This window comes from Anser cygnoides, chromosome 17 (genome assembly GCF_040182565.1).
Source record: "Anser cygnoides isolate HZ-2024a breed goose chromosome 17, Taihu_goose_T2T_genome, whole genome shotgun sequence".
Lineage (NCBI taxonomy): Eukaryota > Metazoa > Chordata > Aves > Anseriformes > Anatidae > Anser > Anser cygnoides.
Window position 1 is genome coordinate 3,927,615 of NC_089889.1, and position 17,806 is coordinate 3,945,420.

Here is a 17,806-nt window from a genome sequence, read left to right on the forward strand (position 1 = left end):
AACCACAGCAAGCAAGCATAGTGGACAGTTATTTAGCTTTGCTGCTTGAATAAACTGATGGGAAGAGAAACAGACCTTTTTACTCCAGTTCAGTAAAGCAAAGCAGGGAATAAAAGTAGTTGTGTGCTTAATTTTAGGCAGGTGCCTTGCCAGGCTATGGCCTCTACAAAGCCACACAAAAGCATCAGTGAAATTAAATGCCATCTAGTTATTTTATGACCGTGCTTCAGTGCAGTGCTCTTGCAACTGGAAGCCATCTGGCTGGGGATGGTTTCACATTCTCTGATTTCACAGCTCCCTGCCCAGCAGGTCAGGGCACAGGGAGGACTCCTAGGACCTCCAGCAGCATGATTCTACCTGAGCTCTGCCGAGGGCTTGGCCTCTGTCTTTCACTGCCATGAACAGCCAACACACCAGCCCTGTTGGGAGCAGTCCTCCTCATAGGAGGGGGAATGTGAGCCTTCAAGCATGTACAGAAGCCAGCTAAGGGTAACTCTTGATAAACTGGCCAGTGCATGTTGCCACTAAGAGACGTGATTCTTGCTTCTTCCCCCCAGTTTGGAGTTCTCAGCAACTTCACGTGACCCTTAATAAAGAAGGTGACAAGGTCTGCACCTGACCCACGAATCCTGTAGTTGAGGGTGAAGGAATCTGGATTCAAACTGTTGCTTTAGCTCCTTCACCGAGAGGAGCAGCACATCAAGGCAGAGATTCTGGAATGTCCAAAGCTTTAGAGAAAACACCTCTCCCAGCCGTTTGAAGTGCAATACTCAGCACTGGGAGTTGCTTCCGTGACTGACAAGTTTCCAGGCTGCTAAACTAGAATTGCCACAGGAAGGCAATATTTTTTCCCCTTGGATTAACTTCCTTACATTCACCTACGCAGAGTCGCTGAAGCCAACTCTTGATCCTTTAATACCCTGTGTGCCGAGAGCTCAGAATAAAGCTATTACAAGGCCCGAGCGTTGCTCTTCATGAAAAGATTCCAATTAAGCTCAATCCAGCATATGCCCAGGTTGGATCCTACAGGATTCAGGCCTTGGTGCCAGCTCTGTGCATCCTTCGAGGGCAGCTGCCCACAGAACTGGCTAAAGGAAAGCACCAACAGTGTGCAGAAGCACTAAGCTGTAAATCAGGGTAGAAGGCAAAGCTCGGATCTTAACTCCCAATGCAGACACATAAGCAGCTGGCAAAGTTGTCCTCTGGTTTTACACCGACACACCTCCTCTCAGCTCTGCAGAGTGACTCCAGATTTGCACCAGCACCACTGAAAATCAAGCCAGCAACCCCTACACCTCAGCTGAGGTTGCTAGTTAATCAGAACAGGGGCAGTATATTTTGGGCAACAGAATTCCATAGGCTTTTGCCATTGTTCCTTAGCCAGCATTGATCAGAGAACTAAAAAGGGTTGCCAAGTCCTCAAAAGATTTTAGTGTGAGCGATGCAGACCACATGTGCTGAATGGTAAACAGTTCTTGAGGATCAGAATAAAAAGGCCTTTATAGTCCAAGCAAACAAAAGTAAATGCCAGAATCGAAATGAAATTGAGCTTTCCAAAAGCCTGAGGCTACTAAGATTTCAGCACTGCAAGTGTAGCCTTGTTTGTTTCTTAGAAAGTCCTAAAGAACATCGCATTATCGAGAGGTGACCCTGTCCTGTTCCCAGCAAAGCAGTGTCCTTTGATTCTCTTCTCGTTTCATCCCATCTGAAAAATGTCAGTCCCTAACAGACTGCTTGAGCCTCCTGTTAAAGCTAAGTGTCATTGATTACTTTGTAAGTGGGTAGCCAGCAAAGAGGGGAATGCTGCCAATGAAGTAAATACCATTTATTACTGAACAGAGTAATATGGAATACAGCAATCCAGTCTAAGCCACACCGCCCAGAAAGACAGTCCTAACACTGAGAAAGCTTTGAAATACTTTGCTATTCAGTTTTAAAGATGTCTGTGAAAATACACAGACCGAATCAGAGGAAGAGTTGTTACATTTGGGGACCACAAGTCCCCAAGAAGCGAGTAAAAGCATGTGTGTTGGAAAGCACTCCAATTTAGCCACTGTAGAACAACTGGTGCTGCTCTGTCCATGCTGGGCATTTAGAATTATTCCACAAAAATCCTTGGTCCTGCTTCAAACAACCTCAGAAGCAGATCCTTCCAGATCAGTGAGCCTGTGTGCAGAAGACTGCCTAGAATTTTAATCCCGCTGAGAACCAAAGGCTCCTGCAGGATAAATCCTCAAGCAAAAGTCCCAGTTGGCCCCCGGACACATTGCCTCTGTAAAGGCTGATGAATGCCTGCAGCTTTGAGGTTAGACAGCTTTTGGTTTGTTTAAACTAAGTTTTGGCTGCTGCAGCATAAACCTACTACTGCTCCTGCAGTCCTCATAGGCTGTGCAGGGCTGCCTCCTCAGCACAACCGGCGTTGCAGCTGCCAGCAGCTGCTGCTCGGATTCCTCCAAGTGCATTTACTCCATGCAGCTCTGCCCATGGCTTCAGAGCACTGCTGGCATGGAGCAGAATGGAACATGCTGTCTCCCTGCCACCTCTCAGCCCAAATCCCTCCTTCTTTGGCTCACTGCTCAGTCTTTCCCTATCTGTTGTTTTCCCAAGGCACTACCTCGCTGATTTAAGTGGCACTGCTCTGATTCCTTCAGTATGAAAGCGCAGGTTCAACCTGTGCAATAGGTCTCTACAACTGTGGCAAAACAGGGCGTGAAAATTCCCTGCGGGAGTATGTCCCACCCCTGTCAGAAAACTTGCTTTCTGTGGGCAAGGACAGCTCAAATCAAGGGCAGGGGAGAGGGACAAGACATGAAGAAATGCAGTGTCACTAAGGAGTTTGTAAAAGATAAGGCAGTTCACACAAGGAGAGAGATTCCAAGCCCACTAGCATGGCTGGGAAGATGTTTTAAGATTAGAAATGCTTTTACACTTGAAGCTCATCCCATCCCATACAAACCACACAGATATCATTTTGAGATTAGAGGAAGAAGTCCTGTATTGCATCCTCTGCCCCTTTTCTTTCTCCCCAGATCTGTACCCAGTACACACACCAACTATGGTATAGTTGACAAGTTAAGAAAGCTTGTAAAGCAGCACCAACCCTATAGCTCTTTAGTTAGCTCTTTTATGGCCCTATGGGTGAACGGGGGAAAAAAAGTATGGTTCACCTTGGGCCTCTTTTTCCCCACAGAAATTCTTTCCAGTATTATTTTACAGGTTTGCACATTCCTGCAGTGAACAGAAACCCCTAGCATAACAGGCATTTAAAAAACATGCTAAGCTACCGTGAAGTAAATTACTGACTTAACAGCCAGACACCTACAGGTATAATTGGATTTCATTTGAAGAACAAATTAAAGCAATGTGCACATTAGCCTCTGAGTCTGCAAGGGGCAGAGAGATTCTGGAAACTTTCCAAAGTGCACAGGATTAGAAAAGCCCTACCGAAAAGCCCCCAGAGATAAGAGTCACACTGAGGAAGGACCATCTCCCAGGGATGGCCAGACCCATGTCTAGCTACAGCTGCATCCAGGCGTCCACAAGATAGCCACTGTGAAGGCTGCATTTGAAACTATGAACTGCAAGGCAGGGGAAGAGAAGGCACATCAATGGAGCCTAACGGGGACACAGAAGGAAGCAGAGGGATGAGCAGTTAGACGGATACTGCAGTTACTGGCTCACAAAGCTTCATATTCCACTGAACAGTGAAGTTAAGAACCCTTTTTTGAAAGCCCAGAGGCAACCACGCTGACTTCCCTCTCCTCCTCCAGTATCAAGTCTAGCACTTCACTGTATCTTAGGGCTTTAGTAGTGCCTATACTCCTGTCACGTCTCAGTTCACACACTACTGAAGACTAGGATAAAGCCCCTGAAAAACTGGAAAAGGCACTCACCAACATTTTCTCCCAGCAAGATGCTCTGCTGCAGCGACAGTATGCCACAGGACAGTCTCCTCAGATATCAGTAATTGCCACTGGAGGAACGCTGACTACAGGATGAGTTTCTTCAGGATGCCTCTCCATAAAGGGATGGGACTAGCTTCCTTGCTGCTTTGACTTCCTCCATCCACACCCCTTCTCATGCTTGTCATCTCTTCTTTTCTCCTGCCAAAGAGAAGAGAAAAGGATGAAAACAATTGACCAGCTGAAAAAGAAAATAAATAACAGCCATTGAGGGCTTGAAAGTTAAAGCAAGGAAGTAATTTGTGGAACAGCTGAACGAAGAAGGCATCAAGACAAAGTGTAAAACAAACAAACAAAACAAACAGATGAAAGAAGTAGAGTGAGATAATGAGAGAGATGATGAACAGTCTGTTAGCAACTTCAAGGCTGGTCTTGGATGTTATCCTCCAGTTATTTCTAGGTTTCTCTATGCAACAACTCTGTCCCTAGACCAGCTGCTTTCCTTCAACCCTATTTCATTTCTGAACACTCTGCTTCATGAGCAGGGCCCAGATCTCACTGTTGCTTTCTCTCTTCTGACTGAGAAGGCCACTCAAAACCTCAGCACACAGCTCACCCAGACAAAGCACCTGATTTCAGCTGTGCAGCCCAGTCCAAGTTAGGCAGCGAGTAACCGCAAGGCAGTTTTTTTCTTGACAGCACTGTTCACAGTCCTGCCCTGTGGAGTCAAGGGACTCAAATGACTGTGCTGAAGGGCACAGTCATCAGATCTTTGGAGAAGGGGAACAACTTGACATGAAATCCTGCTAGAGCAGTCTAGAAGGGCGGCTTGGCTGGTGTTGATTCAGAATATGAGACTGTAATAATATTTGCCATCGGTTCAACCTCATATACTGCGCACAAAAGCCTCTGTCTGAATAAAGGAATAGCCAGCGAGACATGAACTGAGAAGAGCCAAGAAACTCAAAGCAAAGTCCCAATTCTCTTTGTCCGGAAATTTAACTGTTTTGGAAAGAAACAAAAACACACCGAAGGTAGACAAGGAAAGGGCAGGACAGATTCCTTGCTGAACTTTCTCAGCTTTCCTTGACATTATTTAAGAAAGAAGGAGCAAATGTGCATTCCACAGAAAGGGTTCAAAAGATTACTTTTTCCCCTCATTGAGGGGGACTTGTTTGGCTCTTAGACCAGCCTTAGCTTCCTGGATAAATAAAATTGTGGTGTATTTTAATAGCATGCAGGGTAGAATGGAAAAAGAACCAGTAATCAGGCAATCTAGGCCTCACCCTACCCCTAGGACAAACCACTTGCTCATATGGCTCACAGTCAGTCGCGAGGGGACACGTGCCTCTGCCTTTGTGCCTGCCTAAGCCAAAATACCTTCAACATCTCCCAGAGACCTGCCTGCAATGTTTTCAGAGAGTTGGTGTGTAGCACATTGAATACCAGAGCCTTTATTGATATCTGATCCTGGAACACCAGAAAATCATAAAGTTGATTATCAGGAGAAAGGTAAACATGGTCCAAGGCCAGAGGGGTATCAGGATGGAGTAAAGTTTCTCAGGCTCCCACCTAGACCAAATTACTTTTAGCACAGCATTCAGATGCCTTCTGCCAAGGCAGTTGTTTTTGTAGCTAGTGACTCAGACTGACCGTCTGGGAGACATTTGAGCCTGTACACAACAATAAATATAGCAGGTGATCAGTTTGGTCATATGAATGCTGGTAACAAAGTTTTCAGGGCAACAGAGACCAGTATAGCAGTGCTGAGGCACCGATGTTAGGATATTCCATTTGACTGTGTTTTTCCAAACATGGTAGAGAAGGCCCAGGCAGTCTTACCTGCTCCAGACACTACCTCTTTCTCCTTGTGGTGTATTTAGCCAGATGGCAGGTATTTTATATTTAGAAAAACATTCATTCAATAGGAAAACATTTCTGCAAGGTTGACGTCAAAGGACTTGTTTTCTTTCTCCCTCTTTTGTGGGAGGAGAGAGGCTAGCACCAGACCCTGGAACTACTCACACCTAACACTGTCTACGTGTGAGAAGTGAGACTTGGGCTGCACAGCCAAGGCACTGGTGGAGGACAGCAGTACAGCCAGCTCCAGGGAGGCAGCATGCCAGTGGACTTGGCAACAGCAGCCCCTGGCATTGGGGTAAGATCCAGAGATACCATGCCTGACAATCCAGATGTGACTTGCATATGCATACAAGAAGCAGCTCCAAGTGGTTGTATCTGCTTGTATGATCTTTTATTTTTTAAATGCTTAGGGGTTGTGTCCTCAGCTCTCTGGCCTCCTGATGGGCTGGAGAGGGCAGCTAAACACAGTTCAAATGCAACAGCCCAAGAAACAGAGCAGCACATCACTAACAGTGCTATGAAGCACCTATGAAGCTCTGTTGGACTCCTCCAGACACCTAATGTTCCATTCAAAAAGTAACAAGAGCAAACCAGTCTTGAAACAGGCAGAGAGCCTCACATAGATCTGGCTAGGAAAGCAAGAGAAGCCTGAGGTTGCTGTGACCTTAAAGGCTACATTTACTCAAGATAGTTCCCCTACTAAAGGGGGCATCCTCCATGCAAATTTCTGGCAGGGAGCAGCAATAGGCAGCTGCTCCCTACAGGGCTGGGCACCAGATTTCAAGCATGATTTGTGCCAGGCTCCTGGAAACCCACTCCCAGCCCCACAGTACCTGAGAGGGGCGAGCAGGGCAGACGTGGTAGCAGCACCCAACTTCAGCTGAGTCCAGATCATCATGAAAAAACCCATGCTGATGCAGCAGGTCACATGTTACTACAAAAGACCTGAGAAGGAAATAGAGGCCCAGGTCTGAGCTTATATACAGCCATGCCGCACAAAGACAGAGAGGGGGTGGTGGAGGCCCCAGGTGAGGCTGGTCAGGATCACTAAGGTCTATTAACGTTCTCAGGGGCAACTGGCTGCTTGAACTTGGTGGATTGGGTAGAAGTGGGGGCAGCAACTGTAAAAAAGAAAAAAAAAACATGGGGACAGATTTCAGCTCTCATGATTAGAGTTTATGCTATAAATAACTGAAGGGGTTCCTCATGTGTGAGGATTTCAGCAGATTGAAACTTGGTAAATGGTTTGTCTATAACATTGTGATAATAGGTACTGCTACCAGCATCTTCTTTAGCTTCTGTCAGATGCTGTGTTGTTCCCATTCCCAAAATCATTCCTAGTTTCAACTCTGGTGATCTGCATCTATTTGCTAAAGAGAGAAACTGAACTGATCAGTGTTAAAGCAAACAGCAAAAGAGAGTGCTATGTCCTCCGTGATACAACAGGAAAATACGAGGCACAGAGAAGTTTCAGTAACCCTGCTGGTCTAGCCTCCTGGAGGATCCCCGTCTGGTGCTCTGTCACATCATGTTGCCTTTAATTTTATTTACACACTGCTCTCCTCTCTCATAGACCAAGGTTTGGAACCTAACATCTTCCTCCATGTTTGCTGCGGTCTGAAAATTAGATGCAAGCCCTATCATTAAAGCCTATTTCAAAATAGCTGACTAATTTGTCTTTTCTATAGCTTTTCTTTTTTCTTCTTCCTTTTTTTTTTTTTTTTTTAAATCTCCAGGTCTATTCATAGTTCAGTTGTTTTCCAGAGATAACTTGTTGCAGTTTGCTTTGGTTTGAATGGGGCTTTGAAACTAGTGACTATGGTGCGCCACACTTCAAACTTCTACACAAGATCTTGAGGAAACAGCAGGGTAATTTATGAGACAAGCTACTCGTCTTCAAAGGATAACATCTTTTTAGCAGAAGTCCCTTTCCTTCAAAGGAAAATTTGCTTTTGCCTTGTGAACTTGCATTTATATATATAGTTTTATGTATATTTATAAATAAAACCAATATTTATTTTACACTTACCATGTCTGCATGATGTGTGTACAAAGGTCAAATGAAAGCAATTGTCCTCAAAGTTTTGGAAGAAGTATTGTCTGAAGACAACTGCTCCCGGCCCCTCCACAACCAAATGAGGGATTGTCACACACGCTATGGAAGCAGCCAGCAGGGGCTGGCCTCCCACGGTCCAGTGCTGGAGCGCGAGCAGACAGCAAGCCAGCATGTGCCAGAGAAATTTAACCTGTGGGGGAGCTCTGCCATCAAGGAGTTTCCAGGGAAAAGAAGCTCAAGCAGATTATTAGAAAGGCAGGACTGCAGTGCTGGCCTGGGAAGTTGTGGCTCTGCCCTGCTGCCCCCCTCTTGTGACTAGAGCTATCTGGAAAATACCAGAATGTTCCTAATTTGCCCCCAACAAAAAATCCTTAATGCTCTCCCCTGCTGCTAAAGAGAGGGTTGAGGAATGGCCCTGGATACAGCCTCTGGCCTCATCTGTCTGCCTCCTTCCTATAGCAAGGCTTCCCGGGAAGCAACCTGCCTGCGTGAGCAGGATTGCTTGGTCATTGCGGTGTGCTGAAGGGCAGCCTCAGGTCGTGCTCGCAGCTGTGCTTCCAGCGCACAGCCTCGATGGGTGACAGACCAGGCCTTGGAGGCGGACGAGAGGTGCCTCAGAAACAGTGGTGATACTGTCCTGACCCAACACACGCCGATTCCTGGCCCCACCAAAAAAAAACAGGACATAATTCTCAGAGGCTGAAGCAAGAGAATGCAGCCGTAATGAGGCAAATGGGGCGTTCTCTACACCAGGCAAAGATCATGAATGCATCTGCCAAGACCTCTACACGTTAAAGAATACGAACAGCCTGGGAACAGCCTGGATGTGCAATGCAGTGCTTCCAACTCCATCTTCCCTTCCATGTGTTCCCTGGAACACCTCTCTCTTTACTTAAGGAAAGCTGCATCCTTACACAAAATGCCTTCTGCTGAGTGCTAGGACAATGAAAATGGATCACAAGCATTGCTGGAATTAGTCCTAAAATGGGGACTCAACCATTCTGGAGCACAGATGGGGTCAGGTCAGGTTTTTCCCTACAAACAGGAGAAGCCATGTGGTTTTCGTATAATTTGGAACGTTTTCTTACAGAATGAAGATTGATTAGATGTCTGGAGTTCCCCAGAAACAATGTTGATAGTGTTAGCAGCCTGCACGCTACAAGAACCCATTCATGAAAAAAAAATTCCTCATTTTTTATTTTTTTTCTTTAACTTTATGTTCTTGCAAAAAGAAGCTTATTGGGTAACTATCAGAACTCCTCTTTCATCACCTTGTCATAAATCCCACAGGCTCTGAATTCCTTTGACAAACTCTCAGTTAAATTGTGACCTGCCTGTTCTAATAAATAAACCCTTTTTCCCCCACAAAAGCTGGAAACAGCCATGAAGTTGCTCCCCTTGCCCTTACTCCAAGTTCTGCTAATTGAGACATCAAAGCAGATGGAAAATCAAGGTTGTGACTGTACAATCCCTGAACATTAAACTCTCTCTCTAGGCCATTTCCAAACAGGGCAACTAACTTTTGTCAACACAAATCCCCCTCTGAAGTTTCAGCCATATGTTATATTCTTTTATCACTATTTCTGTGAATGATGGAACAGCTGCTGTCTTTCACCCTGAGGTGGCTGTACCTTGAGGGCCGTTGATGCGTTCCTGGTTATACCTCGTGGAAACTCTGACTGTCAGGCAAACTCTGACATCCCAACCCAGTTCCATGTCAAAACCATGCTGTAGTTATAAGCAGCAAACATCCCTCCCCTTCCCTCCTCAGTGGTCACATGGAGCAGTGTCTAATTCACAACAGTATATAAACATTTCACTTACATCCCAAGAAAAGACAGTGCATGGCCTCTGGGGCGAGAAAGGGTCCACATCATTTTTTTTGTAGCTGGTTGGATGGGGTAACATGTCCCCCTGTTAAACTGTGCAAAGAGAATGCATAAACTAAGGTTGCTGTTGGGTAAGAATGGATCATGTGGTGCTTGTTTTCCCCCTAATTTACTGGCATCATTTTTCTGCTGATGAACAACCCCAGCGAAGTTCCCTGGCACATTTTCACTCAGATTTTATCTCAGGCCTCTGAACACTGAACAATTAGGAGAGAGACTGAAATGGGACCAGGTTTCAATGAAAAGTTAGCACCTAACACACATTTAAATGCTCTATGCACTGAACACCTGATTATGTTTAGGACAACATGCTGATCCCCAAAAGGGTTTGCAGGTTTCCTTGTAAAGCAGACAATGTCCAGTGATCCAGTGCCATCCTCGGCCTACAACGACGCACACCTACTGCAGAAATCCAGCAAAGTTTGCTGGGTGTCCGTATCCTGGAGCAAGAGCCCAGACATCCGCAGTCAGCTTGGAGCACCAGAGCTTCTCTCCAAAGCTTCCTGGCAGGCTCTGACTTGGAGGAGAGGGAGGGAAAGAAGAAATTTGAAAACACCCTTTCCTCTCTCAGAGGAGTGTGCTGCAAACAGCTCTGCCTGCCAGCTCTTGCGGTGCAGTTGCCAGGCAGTAGTACTGCTCTGCAGTCCAGGATCAACAAACTACACGTTTGTATTCTCACCAGAGCCAGCATTATTACTGCCACAACTTAACACCCTTCAACAGAAACTGCTGCAGCTGTGAGAGCTGCCTTGGGAATCAAGACAATTGCAGCAACCAGTGGACGGAGGAAACAGAAGAGTGGCCGCTATAAACCTCATGGAGGAGGCAAACATTTTCCTTCCAGTTATGGGTAGGAAACAAAATATCCAGTACTCTGATGGATGTAAAAAGATGTGTAGGAAGGAAACGGACCAACCAAACTGAAGATTCAACTGAAGATGCTGCAAGAAATGTGGCCACTCGTACAACCTCAGCAACAGTAAGTGACCAGTTACTTGAGTTCAGCTTTAAAGACTCACCAGCCAGCAAGCAGTGACGGACTGTGAAACTCTTGTGTCGGTAGGGATGAACTGAAATACTGGAAACACTTTGCTTTTTCTGCGCACAGGTCAGACTCAGGCCATTAAAGACAGTTGGAGCAGGCTCCAGATGAAAGAGTTTAGGCGTGGTAATTACAGTATGAGACTCGTTGTCAGTATTTGTATAGCAATCTTTTCATGGTGCATAGCAAGAGGAATGGGTGGGGTGAATGAGATGATAACAATTCATTGCAACCAGGGGTTTTCTTCTTGCCCTCATTTGTGTGAACCTCTGAGGCCATGGACAGGATACAAATAGTGAAAAGCACAAATTCTGTGCTTTGAGCAGTTCTTTTTCTCTTGTGGGACAGCACCTTTTGCTGGCCCCCAAAACTACTGGTACAGACAAACTGCATCATGGAGGGACCTCTCTGTTTCCTAAACCTGAGGATGACAGCATTACATATTCCAGGAGCTATTACTGCTGCAAAACCTCCTGAGCAGAAAACCAGATCATCTCCTGAGACAACATCTTCCATCTGGAGTTGATGCTTCACAGGGAAATTACACGTAAAGAACTCTTAACATTGAGCTTGCAGAATGCTCTCTCTCTCTTTGTTTATTTCAGCAAACAGAAGATAACTGGCCACAGAGGTGGCAAAATCATCCCATCATCTTCTCTCTGACAAGCTCGTACCTTCATACCATCGTGGTGGCTAAAAAGCTGTGGATGGCTCCAAATCAGGATTTATTTTTAGGTTTTCAGACTGTGTATATTCCTGCCAAAAAAGCCTGGTCCAAAGTTTATTCAAGTCCACGATAAAAATGTCTAATGGCGTGAATGACCTTTGGATCAGCTCCAAAGAGTGTGCACTGATATTAGCACTGGGGCTGGCTGGGGATTCCCTTTGGGAAGGCTGCCCAGTAAAGAGGTGGTTTTCACAAAATTGAAATTTTCAGGGAGAAAAACATCCTGATTTTGAACCCTCTTACCTTTCAGAAGCAAGAAATAAAAATACACTTTTTTGTTTTGTTTTGTTTTCAATTAAGGAAAGTCAAGAAGCAGCATTTTCTACAGGGCCAGTTGGAACAAAATCAGAAAACTATGTTTTGGTTTGAATGTGTTCAATAAACCTTTAAAACCTCATTTTCCTATAAGTACACTGCTTCACTGGGGTTGTGGTTTAGATGTCTCATCTTTCCCACAGGCTCTTTCCTTGAGGACTCCATTCTCCATGATGCAGAGTGGACTCCAAGGTCTGCAAGACATGATAGCAGCTACACACTGTCCCCTGAGAAATATGGGTATTAAGTTCCCAGATGAGAGCTGCCAGGAGGAAATACGATTCAAGGCTGATGCTCAGGGTTGAATGTAGTTGAAGCAAAGCGTTTCGGGTTAATTGAACAAACTAAAGTGAAGCATGTCAACTTGGACCACAGCAACACATACTTTTGATCCAAAAATGTCAGAGTAAAACTTACTGACCTCTGCAAACCAAGATGTTTTGAAATTTTTTGCCATGAAAAATTTGGAAACATCAGTGTTTCTTCACAGCCAAAGAGGGAAACAAAGGTTAAAAATTCCCAAGACAGAAATTCTGCATTTTATTTCTCTCTCAGTAATGCTACAAGGAAGCTAAACTTCATATCATTGCAAGTACCAAGAAATAAGAATGGTGAGACAGAAAGATGTAAGAAGCTAACTGCTCTGTAGCTGAAAGGCCCTGCAGAACTGAGCGCCAAACATCCACCCTCTCTCAGCAGCTGTCTGTCCCGTATTTCAAGGGTCCTTTCCCAGGATAACACACAATCCCCCAAGCTGGAGGGATTTGAGAGTTGCCTGCTGATCAAAGAGCAGATAGTTTTGAGTAGCCACTTCCCTGGATGCCCCAGAACACCATGGAAGGATGCATCTCTAGGGCTTTGGAGGAACCTAATTTGACCTTCGTTGCACCATTTTCTTCCCTGGAGTTATTCATGGTTCATCTAAGGGAGGCCAGCAGCCGTCCAGTCTCACATACTCACCACCCAGGTGACAGGCAATGAAGTGGCATGTGTAGCAAGCACTGGGAAAATCACCTTTTGATCTCATTGAAGGTGGTCCTCAAACCAGGTCATGCTTGAGAGAACTGGCAGGGAGACTGAGGAGAGGCTGGGCTGCAGCTGTCTGTGCTGGGGCGGTCTCCAGTTCAGCAGAATATTTGCCTTTCTCTTGCTGCCAATTTTGGAGCCTTTATAAATACCACACCTAAATAAAATGGAATAAAATAAATGATCCTCTTCAGGCACCCCACACCCTTCCATCACTCTCCCTAAGAACATCTCAACATCCAAGGGCTGCAGAGATGCACGGAGGAGAGAAATTACTGCTGAAAATAACTAGTCTGTGGAGGAAAACTATGCTGGATCTGGAGCAAGGATGAGGTTCCATTACCTACTGATAATCAAGTGAAAAATGTCATCCCACGGCTTGCTGTGCAGTCAGCAGTGACTTTTGCAGCACAGCTTGTAACTTGCAGCAGCAGAGATGCAGTCAGGACATGGTGTCGGGGAGCAGCCAACCCCTTCCCTGTCACTCGTCCTGCAGCAAATACTTCGCAAGTATTTCATCACATCCTCACTAGTAAATCTGTCCCTTGATCTGCTCAGTTCTGTTTTGCCATGAAGCACAAAGCTTAATATTTGCTAATTATTTGGCAAGATGCCTTTGTCCTTGTGAATGCTCCTGGGCCCCATCACGGGGCTATTCCCTGGGGGTCTTACGCTCACAGGGCAATATTCACCAAATCCCAGCATGTAAAAAGAGCTCTTGATATTTAGCCACCTGGTCTGAAGAAGGTGCTCAGCCAGAGATGAGACTGAAGGTAGATGCGACACTAATTAGCTCTGAATCAAATGTGGTTCAAAACATAGCTCCTAGGAAAGGGTAATGCCACACACCTTCAAACTGGACAAACTATGCAATCCATAAAAGTCAGCTCTGGAACATACACTACAGTGTGCTATTTACAGCACCCTTTTATTATTGTTATTATTATTGTTATTATTTTCCTTTTTGCCTGGGGACTGAATGTTTGGGGACTGTGGAAGGAGAAGGCCGTACATCTGGAAAGCGTCAGATTTAACGCCCGAAGTCATCAGCCCAGGTCAGCTAAAAGTACATGTTTGCTTCCAGCAGCAGCTGTGCAAACTCCTGTTGCCTTGGTTGTGCAGGGCTTATGTAAAGATTCCTCAAAGACAGTGCCCTCTTTGTGAGCCCAGAGCTCTGCTGATCCCTGGCAGTTCCAACCCCAGTTTCAAAAGAAACGGGCCTAAAATGGCACTCCCACCGCAAACAGATGTGTTTCAGCCTCTGTCTAAGGCAGCATTCATTTCATCATGAAAAGGAAAACATCATAATTTAGGGTCACACGTCTCTTGCCTGTCAGTCAGGCACTGCCAGCTATTTTTACAGCATCCCAGGGTGTTGTGGCAGTCTAGAGAACAAGTGACACACCTTTCCAAAGGCTGTGCAGAATGATACCACGCAGTGAGAAGCTTTGAGCTCCGAGCTTTGGTTTTATCCCTGACTTTTTTTCTGAACAGAAAATATCTCTGTGTGTATCGTGTGTTTTTTTTTCTATTGCACATTGATTTTCTTTGCTTCCCATTGCTCCACAGACTCGCTCTACCCAGTGCAAAATATATACTGTAGTGTTAGAACTTTTCTCATGATGCTGTGGCATGTGGCTGGACCAGATGTACCATGAAAACAAGCTCTCTCACAACAGTAGCCAACAGCCGAACAAAACTATACATACTGTGAGAGAAGCCAAATTTCACTCCCTGACTTCAGTAGCTTTTGGTTGCTCCTGTTTTACATTGTGATTGAGTCTGGCCAGTTTATTTAACCTAATAAATAAGATTATAATTATAAACACTCCGGTAAAAATACTGGTCATCTGAAAGAGGCACAGAGACCATTATAAGAAACAATCCCAAGCTTCCCTGCCTTGTAGCCAAATACTATATCTGCAATGCAAATAAAGCACCAACATATTTACAGTTCAGTGGGAGTTTTGATCGTGTAATAGCTTTAGGGTTCAAACCACTGTTCATTAAAGTCAATAAGAGTCTTTGCATTGACTTTAATGAGCTCTGAGCCAAGACTGGAACATGCAGAATTTTACCAAGAATTCAAAGTGGAAAAAACCCCACCTTTGCCAAAGCTCATACCTTTGGTCTTTCTGAAAGCTGAATGCCTGAAGGGACCATGCTCCTCTTGCTGTGCAGTTTCAGCCTCCAGGGGCAGAAAGCCCTGCTGTGCCCCTCCTGGCAGTGCCAGAGTTCCTCACGCTGGAAAATCCGCCAGCAGATTTCATTACAATAACTGCACTAGAATTAATACTACATTGTAGAGAAAGTAGGCAAGAAAACGCAAGGGAACAAAATCCAGATGATCAATCATCCTTTTTTACTGACACTGTCTTTATGTGGGTTGTTTTCACTGGAAATATACACCTAATAATTGCCCAGGTTCCTTGTTTTTTCAACATCATTTCTATGGTAAATGTCATTAGTTACTGTGCCATGGTGATTTAAAGCTGAAAACCTACTGTGACCTGAACCAAAAGATAGATTAACTTATCTGCTTTAACAAGGAGTTGCTTGAAAGCCTTATAGGAAATATTGTATGAACTTAAATTTCATATGGCCAGTAATTACTTTTCCTGTTATTTTTCTATTAAAGAAATACAAAAGGAAATGGGGGCTCTGTGCATAAAGGGGACTGGGTTGTAGTGCTTTTAATCTGCAGGTCATCAATTCAAGGTAATTTAGCTGATGACTCCAGTGGCCTCAGCCCAGCTGAGGGGACTGTCTGGGGACAGGTGACCTCACTTGGCCGTCCACCATTGCTAAATTCTGGAAGGCAATTCAGTAGACTCGGAGGACTTTGACTGACCAAGCTTAAGCTTGTATCCCGTGTATGGGGCTGTTGTTTCAGGCCCAGCTGCTAAGCAGCTGGATACAGCATGGTCAGACACCAGGGACCTAGGTCAGTCCCTCTGAGCACCACATACAGAGGGGTCAGTCTGTCTCTAATTATTACAGAAATCAAAAGAGACTCCCACTGATACAGGGTTATTCCTGGACAGCCATGGGGAAGAGCGTTGTGAGAGAGATCTGCTGAGAGCCTGCTGACAGGGATAAACAAGAAGAAGAATGGATTTTCATCTCAGTGACCTCTAAGAATGAAGTTATTGATTTCCAGGATCTATGGTCTGATATCCTCGAGGAAAGTTCAATTCATAGCTTCCACTCTTTCATTAGGAAAGATGCTGAGATCACGAAGCAACTAGTTTTCATGGGATATTATCTTAGAACCAAAGACTTTTAACTTGAAAAGTTCCCTAGGACAGTGGATTCTAACTTTTTTTCCCATTTGTGGACTCTCAGCAATGATGCAGCTCCTGTACAGTGAATTTAAGCTGACTGTAGACTTGCTTTTCTTGGCTTCCTTCCACAAGTGACAAGTTGACAGCTACTGCTCTTGGAAGAAGATGGCCTTCCAATCCTCAGGTCACCATATGGTGCACAAATCATTTCTTTCATGTCATACCTGATTTAGAGCTGTAGGAAATAGAGCTAGGAGACCAGTGAAGCCATCTCCCCCACTGTCCATCACGTGTTACTGTGTCATGCCCTGTTTTCAGCGTGCCATGTCTCAGCAGGCAATTTGAGAGCTGTGGCTGTCCTTCCCAGCTTTATAAGCGTGCTAAATGGGGTGGATACCTGGAGAAGAAACATGCCATTGACTGTGAGACATTACAGAAGGAATAATGTGTCGTAAATCAAAGAGGCACAACACTACACCAATAGACTAGCCAAGAATATGAACTATAGGAGTCCTTACAATAACATCCATTTGTGGAGTCAAGAATTTAATCTGTAAGTTGCTCAGTGAGGATTTACATCTCCCCTCTGCTCCTGCATTCTAAACAAACACAAAAAATCTGAAAAAAAATATTCTTGGGGAGAGTTATCCTCACTGTTATTAATGCTTCTTCAATTTTTTAAAAAACTCCCAGAAAATCATAAGCTATGAATCACTTGCTTTTTTGAATTATTATTTTTTTAATTCACCAGGGTAGCTTTTGGTGTGCTCATTTTTCTTTAACCATGCTTAGAACAAAACTGTCCTTCCCAGAACAGTATTTTTCCCTTGCTTGCCACGAAATTAAGTAGGATAGAAAAACAGAAGTAGGAAACATAGTGTATGTCTAGAAATCAGGGAGTGTAAACATACCAGCAGAAAGCGACCTAGTTCTCACTCTGAATGGAAGAGTAACCGAAGGAAAGCACATTAGACATCTTAGCAGCTTGTATTCCGCCACGTGGTCTTTCTCCTCTGGCTTTCCCATCTGACTGGTCATTATTAGCTCTCCTACTCTGCCCTACGGATGGAAATGGAGACAGCAAGAGTCAAACATTACTCTGAGTAATTCAAATAGACCTTGCTATAGTTAGCAGGAAAATATGCTGTAAACAGTTGTTATCCCAGACTTGCACTTGAACGGGCAGGGTCCATTTCCAGCTGGGCTGTCTGGGAATAGCCATGAGCATTATTCCAGAGCATAAAACTAGCTCTTCTCAACCTAAAGGGAGATGCTGTGAGCGCTGCTGGTCATCCATGGCAAGGAGGGCAAGAACTGCACAGAAACACTTCCCCTCCTCTTCCTCTGAGGCATAGCAGTTGGTTCAAATGAACAAAGCAACACAAGAAACAGTCTGGGTCAGACAGGCACCTATTCTCCGGCTGGAGTGTCAGTCCGGCCCTGCATTCACACTTGGCTACAGATTTCACCATACCCTTACAGCTTTAAACACCACGATGTGCAAGTACAGAAAAATTCTGAATGCATTCTTGCGCCATGAAATGGCACCGGTCTTATTTCCCTTCTGCAATCAGACCCAGAGGCATGCTGCACTTGAGCTAAGAGGGTCTGGTTCTGTGGGACATCCTGCCGCTGCCTCCCAGATGCCCCATTTGGCCTCTGCTGGCACCCGGCAAAGCTTTAGTTCTTTGCTTTTGATGCC

The 17,806-nt window shown here is 45.0% G+C and overlaps 1 protein-coding gene across 2 annotated transcripts in view; it reads right to left on the reverse strand.

Annotated features, from left to right (window-relative positions):
* Positions 1–12,959, reverse strand: part of CCDC92 (coiled-coil domain containing 92) — a 114,968-nt gene extending 102,009 nt beyond the window's left edge. Inside the window, exons 1-2 of one of the 2 annotated variants that reach the window (XM_066979251.1) lie at positions 12,809–12,959; positions 3,894–4,103 (exon numbers count right to left, since the gene is read on the reverse strand). The gene's annotated coding sequence lies outside the window, so the exon portion shown is untranslated. Of the gene's footprint in view, positions 1–3,893; positions 4,104–12,808 lie in introns of those variants that run through there. The other variant, XM_066979249.1, reaches the window with a different exon arrangement.
* Positions 12,960–17,806: the final 4,847 nt, after the last annotated feature.